Source organism: Macrobrachium nipponense, chromosome 27, assembly GCF_015104395.2.
Source record: "Macrobrachium nipponense isolate FS-2020 chromosome 27, ASM1510439v2, whole genome shotgun sequence".
In the NCBI taxonomy this organism is placed as follows: Eukaryota; Metazoa; Arthropoda; class Malacostraca; order Decapoda; family Palaemonidae; genus Macrobrachium; species Macrobrachium nipponense.
The window spans coordinates 15,795,135-15,806,198 of NC_087216.1; the positions used below are offsets into that span (position 1 = coordinate 15,795,135).

The 11,064-nt window shown below is 39.3% G+C and overlaps 1 pseudogene; it reads right to left on the reverse strand.

The window, feature by feature from the left end:
- Positions 1 to 4,420: 4,420 nt before the first annotated feature.
- Positions 4,421 to 10,477, reverse strand: LOC135200855 (uncharacterized; annotated as a pseudogene).
- Positions 10,478 to 11,064: the final 587 nt, after the last annotated feature.

Below are 11,064 nucleotides of genomic sequence, written 5' to 3' on the forward strand. Positions count from 1 at the left end.
AGCAGTCTTGTACTTAGGAAACCAAGATGGCACACAGTCGGACCTTCTCACTCAAGAACCGCGATCAATCCTGTGTTGGGCAGAAGACGGGGATTACGTTGGTCCCTCAGTTTATCCTGGGCCATCGCAATGACTTAGCAGACGCCTTGTCGAGACCGAACAAAGTTCAAGGGACGGAATGGACACTTGCCAGGAAGTCTTCGACAGCCTCAGGAAGAAGTGGCCTGTCACAGTCGATGTGTTTGCCACCCCACTGAATTTTAGGTGCTAGATCTTCTTTGCCTCTTACCAGACTCCTCAGAGTGCCGGGACAGACGCTCTTTTGCAGGACTGGGAGGGCCTTCAAGCCTATGCATTTCCTCCGTTCGCTCTGGTGAGGTCAGTCCTCAACAATGAGAGCAACCAAGCGTCTAAATCTCACCTTGATTGCCCCCTTCTGGCCACAAAAGGAGTGGTTTCCCGACCTACTGGAAGCTCTGGTGGAGCCCCCCATTCGTCTGACAGAGACCAGATCTTCTCAAACAACCCCATTTTCATCAGTTCCATCAGAGGCTCCACATGCTCATCTTCATGCCTGGAGACTGTCAGGAGATTCTCCAAGCACGAAGGGTTCTCCATAGTGGCGCGACAGTTGGCTGACCTAGTCTGCAGTGTTCTCCTCCGACATGGGACATTAATAAAGTCCTTAAAGTCTTTAGGTTCCCTCCGTTTGAGCTTCTGAATACGGCCGATTTAAGGGACCTCTCTTCTAAGACACTCTTCCTTGTCTCGCTGGCTACAGCCAAGAGGGTGGGTGAACTGCAAGCACTCTCTTTTCTGGTTGCTAGATCTGAACAAGACATGATTTTGTCATACCTTCCCAAATTTTGTCGCAAAGACTGAATGCGTTTTTATGATAATCCCCATTCTTCGCCTTAGTTGGTCTTTCGTGCTGTAAGTTTTCCGTCGTGGTTTGTTAATCTTTGGTCCGTTTTTTTGTTTTGATTTTATATTTAATGTATGGAATTTAGTTTTTGCTTTGCCCTGTTATGGAGACGGTTCTATCTTATTGCGCTTTTTTAACCGACCGGACGATAATGGTACTTTTTTCACGGGTTGGTTCCCCCCGTCATCTGTTCATTTCACCCCGAAATGTCAAAGAGACCTATATCAAAGAATGGTGTATCCTTTTTTCTCAGAGATCTTATTATTAAAACTGGTGGTTCGGCTGCCTGTGAGGGCCAGACGCCGAGAGCGCACAGTATTAGAGCAGTTGCTACATCAGAAGCTTTTATGAAGAACTTCTCGGTCGCCAAGGTGCTTGAGGCGGCGACTTAGCGTTCTAATTCTGTTTTTGCCTCCTTTTACTTGAGGGATATTTCTCTAGTTCTAGGCGACCTTTCGTTCCTTGGGCCCGTTGGTGATGGCAGGACAGGTCGTCAGACAGGAGAATTAGGTAGTCTTCCTGTGTTACGTTTTGGTTGTTACCTGTATTTTTTCTTTTTTGTTGTATATATATTTTTTTTTACATTATAACTTATGGCAGTTTTTGGTTTAGTTATAATGAGAATTAGGCAGTTTGGTATTTAGGTGTTGTTGATGACAAGGACTAGCTGCTTGACAACTCATGTTGCTTTCATTGTCAGTGTGACATGAGACCAGCCACTGGGTTGTCGGCACTGGCGACTATGCTTATCCCAAAGTCGATGCCGACCTAGGACTAGCCACTGGTTCGCTTGTCCTGACGACTCGCACTTCTTCCATTGTCCTTCTGGATAGGGAATTAGTCGAGGGATCGTCTGCTGTCATCTGGTGACTCTTTCACCATCTACTTTTTGTCTCACCTGTTTTCTCGGATTCAGACACTTGTGCGAGATCAGGCGACATTTAGTAGCCCTGAGTTTCTTGTTGACGACGTCGGTTGCGTTGATAACCCTCCGATGATCATTTAACATGAGACCAGGTTGGACTGTGGCACTCGTCCTTCAGGACTGAGTCGCCTTTTTGCTCCATGCTCCTTTCTCTTGGCACCAGAAAGCTCGAGTCAGGAGTTGCTCATGAGCCGATATCGCTGCTGGCGACGTTGGGTTGGGTGCCTTGATACACACCCCCAATGTTTGCTTAGCTTGAATCGCCCAGGCAGTCCAGGCACTCATCCTTCAGGGAAAGAGTTGTCAATACCCGATCCTCTCTCTTGGCGCCAGACATTCGTGAGAGAGTAGGTGTCATTGTAGTGCTTGATAAAGTCATCAGGGTGCAGCCTTGCTGTCCTCATTTTGTCTGACTGGTCACCTGGTCGGTCACCTGACTTTAGTACAGACTGACTGAATATACACTTACTCCTTGTCCTTTACTGCCGCAATTCTGCGGCATTATGGTAGGAGACTTTGAGTTCTTAGTATCTTAGACCTCGGGTTGAGTTTTTAACTGCCTATGATATATATTTCTATGATTGCTTTATGTCCTATTCTGTCCGAAGGGGAAATTGTACTCGGATTCCCTCCTCCTTTTCAATGTGGTTAATCGGGCTAGATAAATTATATTAAGGTAATGTTTAATAATATGGAATTTTTATTCTAAAATTAATATTAATAATACTTACCTGTATAATTTAGCTAGTCCCACCCATCCTACCCCACGATTTGCCTGTCACAACTGATTTTCAGGGAAGGTTTTGGAACTCAACGGCAGCGTTGCCAACTGGCGGACAGAATAGGAGGTAACATGGTTGCCAATGTGGTAAATTTTGGCGCGGTTTTTGGGGATTTAGGGGCTAGATAAATTATACAGGTAAGTATTATTAATATTAATTTTAGAATAAAAATTCCATAACTTGATCTCATCCAAGTCATTATAAGATTATTGTTTTTGTTTTATTGTCGGTATTCGTAATGTTAGCTTATTGTCTGTGTAACATGGTGAGGTTTTTTCTTCCAATCGGACACCCATCTCTACAGAAATGCTTTAAACGTCAGAGGTAAGCAGTTACTAATCAATTTTAGCTTGGATAAATATTTTGATTTGATTCTACAAAGTATAAGTTCTTGACAGCTGTTGCACTTATTCTATTATTGCTGTAATGATTGAGTCGCTGTTGTCTGGCATATGAAATGAAATTGTTTGGGAGAATTTTATTTTTTGACAAGAAACTGACCATTGGTCGCCATAGTGACAACCTTTGCAACAAGATTAGACAGTCTCGAAAAATACTGAACATGTCATAATTTGATTGCTCTTGGTCTAAATTTTATATTCCATAAAGTTTCATGGATGCAAGACAGTTGTATAATCTTGTAGTTATCTTTAAAAAAAAATACAGTATAGTAATTGTGCTAGAATTAGTAGTAGTAGAATGACATCTATGAAAGCATTGTGTAATTAAAGTTAGTAATTGTAAAACCTCACTCGACAGTGCTAGCAGCTGAGAAGATCTGGTTTCTCTACAGTACTCAGTCAGGTACTACAGCATTTGCTGGGTCACTTAACATGCACCTAATGGTTCTTTTACAAAACCGATGCATATATTCATAACAGCGCTGAGAGCTGCATATATTATCACTGTTTTGAGTCATCTTGATTGTGGTTAGCTAAACAAATCCATCATGAATATTTCAAACAAGACTTCATTGTGCATTCTATAAAAAAAAAAAAACCCATCCAGAAGACTACATTTCTGCATGATGTTTGTGTATCTCACCTTTTACCCTATACTTTTTGAAGTAATAAGGATTTTAATCGTGCAAGACTGCCAGGTTAAGACAGTAGGAAGAAATTATCACAGATTAATACAAAACTTTTCACATTTTATGTAAAAGATACTGTACATAATACACTAACATGACAATATTAGTAATACACTTGTTTTTATCAATAAAGATGATTCTCATTTTTACATGCTAAGTGAAGCATACAGTTAACATCTATAATCACATTATATACAAAAGAAAAGTTCAGTTCTTGAACATCACTCAGCAGGCTCATTAAATTATATCACAGACTATTTCATCATAGACTAACAATAATGAAGTTATATTATCCTCTGCTTAACATTTCCACACACACTATACATGTAACATGTCCTTAATTTTTTTATACAAGCAACAGAAACTAGAGAAGTGGATACAGAGAATAAAGAACTTATTTCAGAAAAGTAATGCAAGTCATGTCAAGACTATTAGAAAAACATAAAATGGCAAACAGTCTTAGGTGGAAAAATTCATTAGTACAAAATAGAAAATGTCTAGGTTTTACAGACCTTAGAATAATAATTACCATATTTACAATGTTGTATTAAAGCTAATAGTACTGATATGTTGCTACATACACCCTGTTGCAGTATTATTCTTAAACTGTCTCTGTTATTTGTATGACAAAAAAAAAAACACACAAAAGATCCTGTCTTATGCAATGTAAAAGAACAAAGAAATGGTCAAAACAGGAAACTCGTGAGAAACTTTATTTCGAGCTATTCATCATATTATGAAGAGTTTTTGTATTTTATTACATAGCTTATGGTAACCACAAGAAGAAATCTACTAACACTGAAATAATATCCTCCTGAATATTTATTCACCAAATAAAAAAATTGTCCATCACGTGTACATAAAATATTTGCATAGAAGATACATTTACAAAATTTATATTCCTGTGACAATTTGACTTGTAATTGGCATATACTGTAAGACTCGGCATGTTTAGCTAGATTCATGTCTTGTGAGTCACTACAGTCATACATAATTTCTGTAAACCTGTCAAGAAGAAACTGTCTAGTAGTACTGAATTTTACCTAAGGTTTATATTTGAAGATATATAGTATTTGTACAAACATATTTACATAATACTTTTTGGCTTCTCCTGGAGAACCTATCACAAATAACTTGAGGGTGAAGGCACTGCCATCTTTGTTTGTTTGTCTTCTAAGGCTTAGCCCTGATTGGTAAAATAGGGGTTTTCATTTTTCCTTCCAAGAAAGCAATTTTTGAACTTATGGAACCTGTATCAGGGGTTGGGGTATTTTCAGGTGTAAGTTCTATCATCCCTGTGTCAGGGGTGGTGCAACTATCTACTGAACTCCTATTTAATGAAGGAATGAGGGCCATTTTCAGAGGGGGCAACCCCTTTGCTTTTGTAGTCACTCCAGGCTTCAATGCAGTCGGGGGACCTGGTTTAGCGGCTGGAGGAACTGGTTTGCTTGTTGCTGGAAGTGTAGGTTTACTCAATACTGGAGGAGTAGGTTTAGAGCTGGTGGTGGTATGGGTTTGGGATTCTTCAGGGGCACAGCAACTAACTTAGAATCTGATGATTCTGAGTTAGTTACAGCCAACTCCCCACTTTTGTTAGGCTTTGGGGCAACAGGAGGAATAGGTTTAGAGTTTCCAGGCAGCAGTGGTATCTTTGAATTTGGGAGGTCTAATGTTTCACTTGATTTGGTTTTCACCAATTTTGGTGGCGGAGGGGCAGGCCGAGCAATGACTGTAGGAGATGTAGGTTCAGATTTTTCCAAACTAGGACCACCAGCTGATACATCTTTCTGTTTCGTGGGTGGGGGAGGAGGTGCAGCAGCAGGAGCTTCGAGCTTTCTGCGAGGTGGTGGCTTTGATAACTTGAAAGGTTCTGTTTGTTCAAGGTTGGAATAAAGAACTTCAGTTTCTGGGGAAGGTTTTGGGGTCCAGTTATTTTCTAGTGTGTAAGCATCGTCGTAAAGACTGGGGTCATGTGGGAGGGGCATCGGTGCCCTGAGTACCACAACATCAGAATCAGAAGTGTAGCCATTGTTTTCTGAGGAGACTTGGGTTGTATGGGATTTGTTAACAGCAGCAGCTCGGTATGGAGTTGGTGTCTGATGCACAATTTTTGGCATAGTTGGTGGTGGCTTTTCCTGGGCCATACCTTTAGCTTTGACTGATGTCAAGAGCTTTTGTAGATCAGTAGTGTTCACGTATGTGTTAGTTGTTTCATCAAGATGTGTCAGATGTGCCACATCTTCAACACGCAGCTGGTATTGGGAATCTGTGCTTGCAACTTTGGCCTGAAATAAGTAAAAAAAAATCATTACCATTTATTTTGAATGATAATGGATTCGTGGCATTGTTATTTAAACAGTCTCTCAAGCTAAAATAATGCCGTGCTTCATTCATTAGATATGGAATAGTCAAAAATGTCAAAACCATAATCATTGTTGCTGGATAAGAAATGAGGAACTTGGTCAATATTTTCAGTGTTAGTTGGAAAAAGTTTATCTCAAGGAATTCCATACTAGGAAGTAAAATGTCTAGACCTACCTTGTTTAGGCGCCGTCTTAAAACCACCATGTAGACTACGAGAAGTATTAGTACAACGCCCAGCAGTCCCCCAATGACACTGGAGATAACAGTCACAGAACCAGAATTCACCAGATCTGTCGGTGGGCCCTCTACTTCAGGGGCATCTGGACGAGGTGCTGCTACTGGCTTCTCAGTGAATGTTGGTCTTGGCTGTCTCGGCCTTGCCGGTCTGCGAGTTGTAGTAGTTGGACCTGCTTGCCCAAACTCTGCAAATATTTTAAGTCAGTATTAGACCTAGGGGAATCTTCAAAGACTTTTAATTATACCGTAATAATTTGCTTCAGGTTGAAATGTAACACACTCATAATTACAAAGAAAAAGATGCCAGGCATTTTGAGTTACTCGGCTCTATCATTTGAAATACGTACTGCATGACCCATGAAGTGGTTGTCAGCCTTTTGAGTATTCTGTGAAGAGACCTTTAGTCATAATGAGCAGGTGACTAACCATCTCTCCAAGAGGCAAAATTCTATCATACAAAGAAGCACGTTAACCAGAGTTGCGCTCAACTCGTCATCTTTCCAAGCAGTGGCCACTCACATTACTGGGTGAGTAGCTCCTTCACAAATACAGTTGCTTGCGCACTACATCTATAGACCTACATAGGTGCAGACCTGTATATAAATCATATGGACATAGATGACCACTTCGTGTCCACTGTAGTTTGTAATTTCTTTTGAGATTCTATGTTTTATCCCTCCTTTTATTTGTCATTAATGGTTCATTATGGCAAGTTTCCTACAATATTTTTATTTTACTCTGTTAATCCTTCTAAGGTCGCCCAAAGGTGACGATTTCCGCACTTATATTGTGGCTTTTCTCAGGAAATGTGTCAGCGACAAGACTGTGAATGGAGAATTCGTGGTATCGCAACTTGGCCTACACGGTTGAGACTAAAAATAGTTTAAAAGAAGATTTAAAAATAATAACGACAAATTCATTAGGAAAAACAAGAGCGATGAAAATAGACAAGAGTAAAAATTAATAGGGAATTCGCTGGATAAAGTAAGGAGTCACTATTATTAAGGTTGCAAATTGCAATATCAGAAGCTTTAAACGAAATTAACGTCCTCTCATTTAAAATAGGATTGTTTAAAAGATACTTCATTAGTTTTTTTCACATTTGTTTCTCACGTGGCTCTTTTATCAGAAAGGCTTCCTTTGTTATTAGGATTTATTTTGACGCAAGTTATTACTTGACTTATCACTTCAACGGCGCACCGCGTTTTCTGACAAACGCGTAGTGACGTCATCAGAATCCGACGGTAGTGACGTCAGGGCGCATGTCGGCCTGCTTAAGTCTCTCTCTCTCTCTCTCTCTCTCTCTCTCTCTCTCTCTCAGGATGTTTATCAAGAAAACACTGTAGAATGCTATAAAAAAATAGTACATCTTATGGAAAATAATAAAATGATAAAGCTTAAATGAAAAAGGGAACTTATGTAATGACAAGTCAATCTTAATATGTAAAGTTCATATTTTTAGCTATCGCAAATCCCTTCAAGCGCTGTTAAATTTAATGTAAACTTTGTAGGAAAAAATAAGTTTGGTGACGAAGTACTTAGCACACGGATCTCCGCTGCAGCGGTGAACGCATTCCTTGGAACGGAAGTAGTAATGATTCTCGCTGGGCTATGCGGCAAGTTTTTAGAATCCTCGTCCACCTTCCTGTTATAGTAGGACATTCAGGTGGTTGTAATTTTTGCTTCGTTTATTAATTTTACAATATTGAGGGGAAGCGAAGCACAGCAGTGTTTGGAAGCTAATTTATGTATAAAATTGCGGTTCTTTGGGATACTTACTGTACATTTTGGCATGTAAATTTAAACGGTTGAGAATGTGTTTCCCATTACCCAAATAGTGCTAAAGGTCTGAATTTAAGCTGTATATACGATTTCCGTAGGAAGCGCGCTTCATGCGTCATGGTTGATAATATTTGCCAAAATAAACAACGGACCCTTCATTTGGGTCTCTCTTTCTCTCTCTCCTTTGGTACCCTGCATTTCAAATTAAGAGTCTTACAGTAACCGATCAGTGATACCTTCGATCTGATACCAGGCAAAACTAACATTTCCAGTGTTACAATAAAAAAAAAGGTAAATATCTTAGTGATAAAACTCCACCACATTTCCATGCCAAAGTGAACGCACTTGGCAACGAACACTGGATTTATTTTTCTTGGAAACGGAATACTATGAACGAAAATGGTTTTAAGAACCAAAAGCAGCCGTATCGCGCGTGTGACAGTCGTCACTTGTTTCAATCTGCTCTAATTTTCAGTGAAGGACATCGCCCAATAGCCTAAGGCCCTTAAGCTCTTCGAGGAAGTCGAGGATTCATTGAAAAACGAAATAAAAAGTAGTAAATGGAATTCTAGCATTTGATAAGTGCTTTAATATTAATGGACACTATATATATATATATATATATATATATATATATATATATATATATATATACACACATATAAATATGAGAGAGAGAGAGAGAGAGAGAGAGCTTAGCTTACTATCAATCTGCTACCTGTTACAAATCATTGTGGGTTAATAACTTTTGTATTTTGTCTTTTGTTTTTTCGTGCCGTGAATTTTAGAATGAACTATGCACACACACACACACACATATATATATATATATATATATATATATATATATATAATATATATATATATATATATTATATATATATATATATATATATATAACAACTTCAAGTACGTTTTTCCTAATGGTAAATTTGGTTTAATATAGATAAAATAAAACCAAAGATGGTTTTCTCTTCAACTATCATAAAACGCTCGGCTAGACCCTCATTGCCCTAAGGGTACGAAGACATTTCATTCGAATGCGTCATTTTGCTCCCCTACCCCCCCCCCCTCCCCCACTCTCTCTCTCTCAGAAAACATACCTAACTGAAGGTTCTTTGTTAGCAGCAGCAAGCTTCAAAGTATCTTACAAAAGGAAAGAATGAAAGTCATAGGTCTAGTTTGTATGAATGAATCATCCCATACCTGTGAATGGATGTGTACACACACACACACACACACACACACACACACACACACACACATATATATATATATATATATATATATATATATATATATATAATATATATATATATATATATATATATATATATATATATGTGTGTGTGTGTGTGTGTGTGTGTGTGAGAGAGAGAGTGTCTTTAAATTACTTGCAAACATAACTACGCCCTCGATGATCATCATAACAGTTAACAAACATCACTATATCATCATTAGCTCAGGCGTATCACCACTAATTAACAGTGCCACATCATTGTCCATTTGACATGCAAATGTCGCCCCTGACCGCAGGAAGGGTTCACTAACATTTCAACAAGGCTCAATTCGAACCCCTCCATTGAACTCACCAAAGTCCACTCCGACCCACTCTGCATCGCTGTCTGCCATAGCCGAAGAGCTTTAGAACTTAGGAGACGAAGGTTTATTTCTTCTTTTTCTATACGGTCTGAAACCGAGATGTAGTGCGCAGAGGCGCTGTCAGTTTTATTTTTCTTCCTCTTCTTCTTCTTCCTCTTCAACTGCAGCTCCTCGCAAGATTCGCTTTGATGACAATGTCTGATTGTTAACGCGTCTTTTTTTTTTCTTTCTTTCACATTTCCTACCTTGTTATTTCTGTCGTGTCAAGATCACTAGTTCTCTTGATAAACGCTAATCACCATGCAATTACAGTATCACAGTTTCACTGTTTGAAGATACGCTTCACAATATTTGTGTAAGTCAATTCACCAAATAATATAATAACGGGGTTGGGGGACACCCCTTTAATATTGAGACATCCCTCACTTCCGCGTTGTGTGACGTATTTGTTTGTATCACTAGTTTACGCCACTTGGATTTATGACGATAGTGGTCAAACCAGACGTAATTAAATAATCCAGTTAAGTCGGGACGACTTATGTTAAGTATATAACGTCCCTATGGTTTCTTGCAGACTGAAAGAAGCGTGAATGAGCGAAGCGAGCGTAGGAGGTCCGTGGGTTGCCTACTATACAAGTTTCGAGTTGCCATTTTGTGTTTTTCCCTCATACATCTCAAAAAGAATAAAACAGTCTCTGCATTCGGAATTTCTTCGGCAATAATTCTAACCAAGAAGTGGCGCCGGGAGTATACCGTGTGGCTTCATTTACGTAGCTTGGGAGTGAAGAAATATGACATGAATTAAAGATATGTCAGCATCTTCGTACCGCCAAACGGCACCCAGTGAGTCACAAGATCATCGCCTCCTCCAAGGCCGGGGCTTTCCAGCAGGTACCATCCCTGGCCCCTCTGTTTTTTTTTTTTTTCTCTCTCTCTCTCTCTCCTTATTCATTCATCTTCTATCGATCACGTTACTATATGCTTTAGATCTCTGTAACTATGAATGATATTCATGGCCTTTGGTACGATGTATTTAACAAAGAAGAGAGTCGTTCGTTTAAAAGTAAGAAGAAAAGAACCGATGACTATTCTGTTTTCTTGGTAATCCTGGGCTTGGCTGACCATCGGTGGAAAGTAAAAAATATTCAGCCGGACGTGTTACGTCAGTTGGAAAACGAGAGAGTACTTCCGAAAACCTCGCTCAGGGAAACGACCTTTTTTTTCTGTCAACAAAGAGCAAGTACGTCAGCTTTTAAAGTTGGATAAAACTTAGAAACCGGAATTTTAAAATCAGTTCTGTGCCCCATAATGCACACTGCCTTTTTTTTATCTTCATTGTGTTGACTTTTTGTCAAGG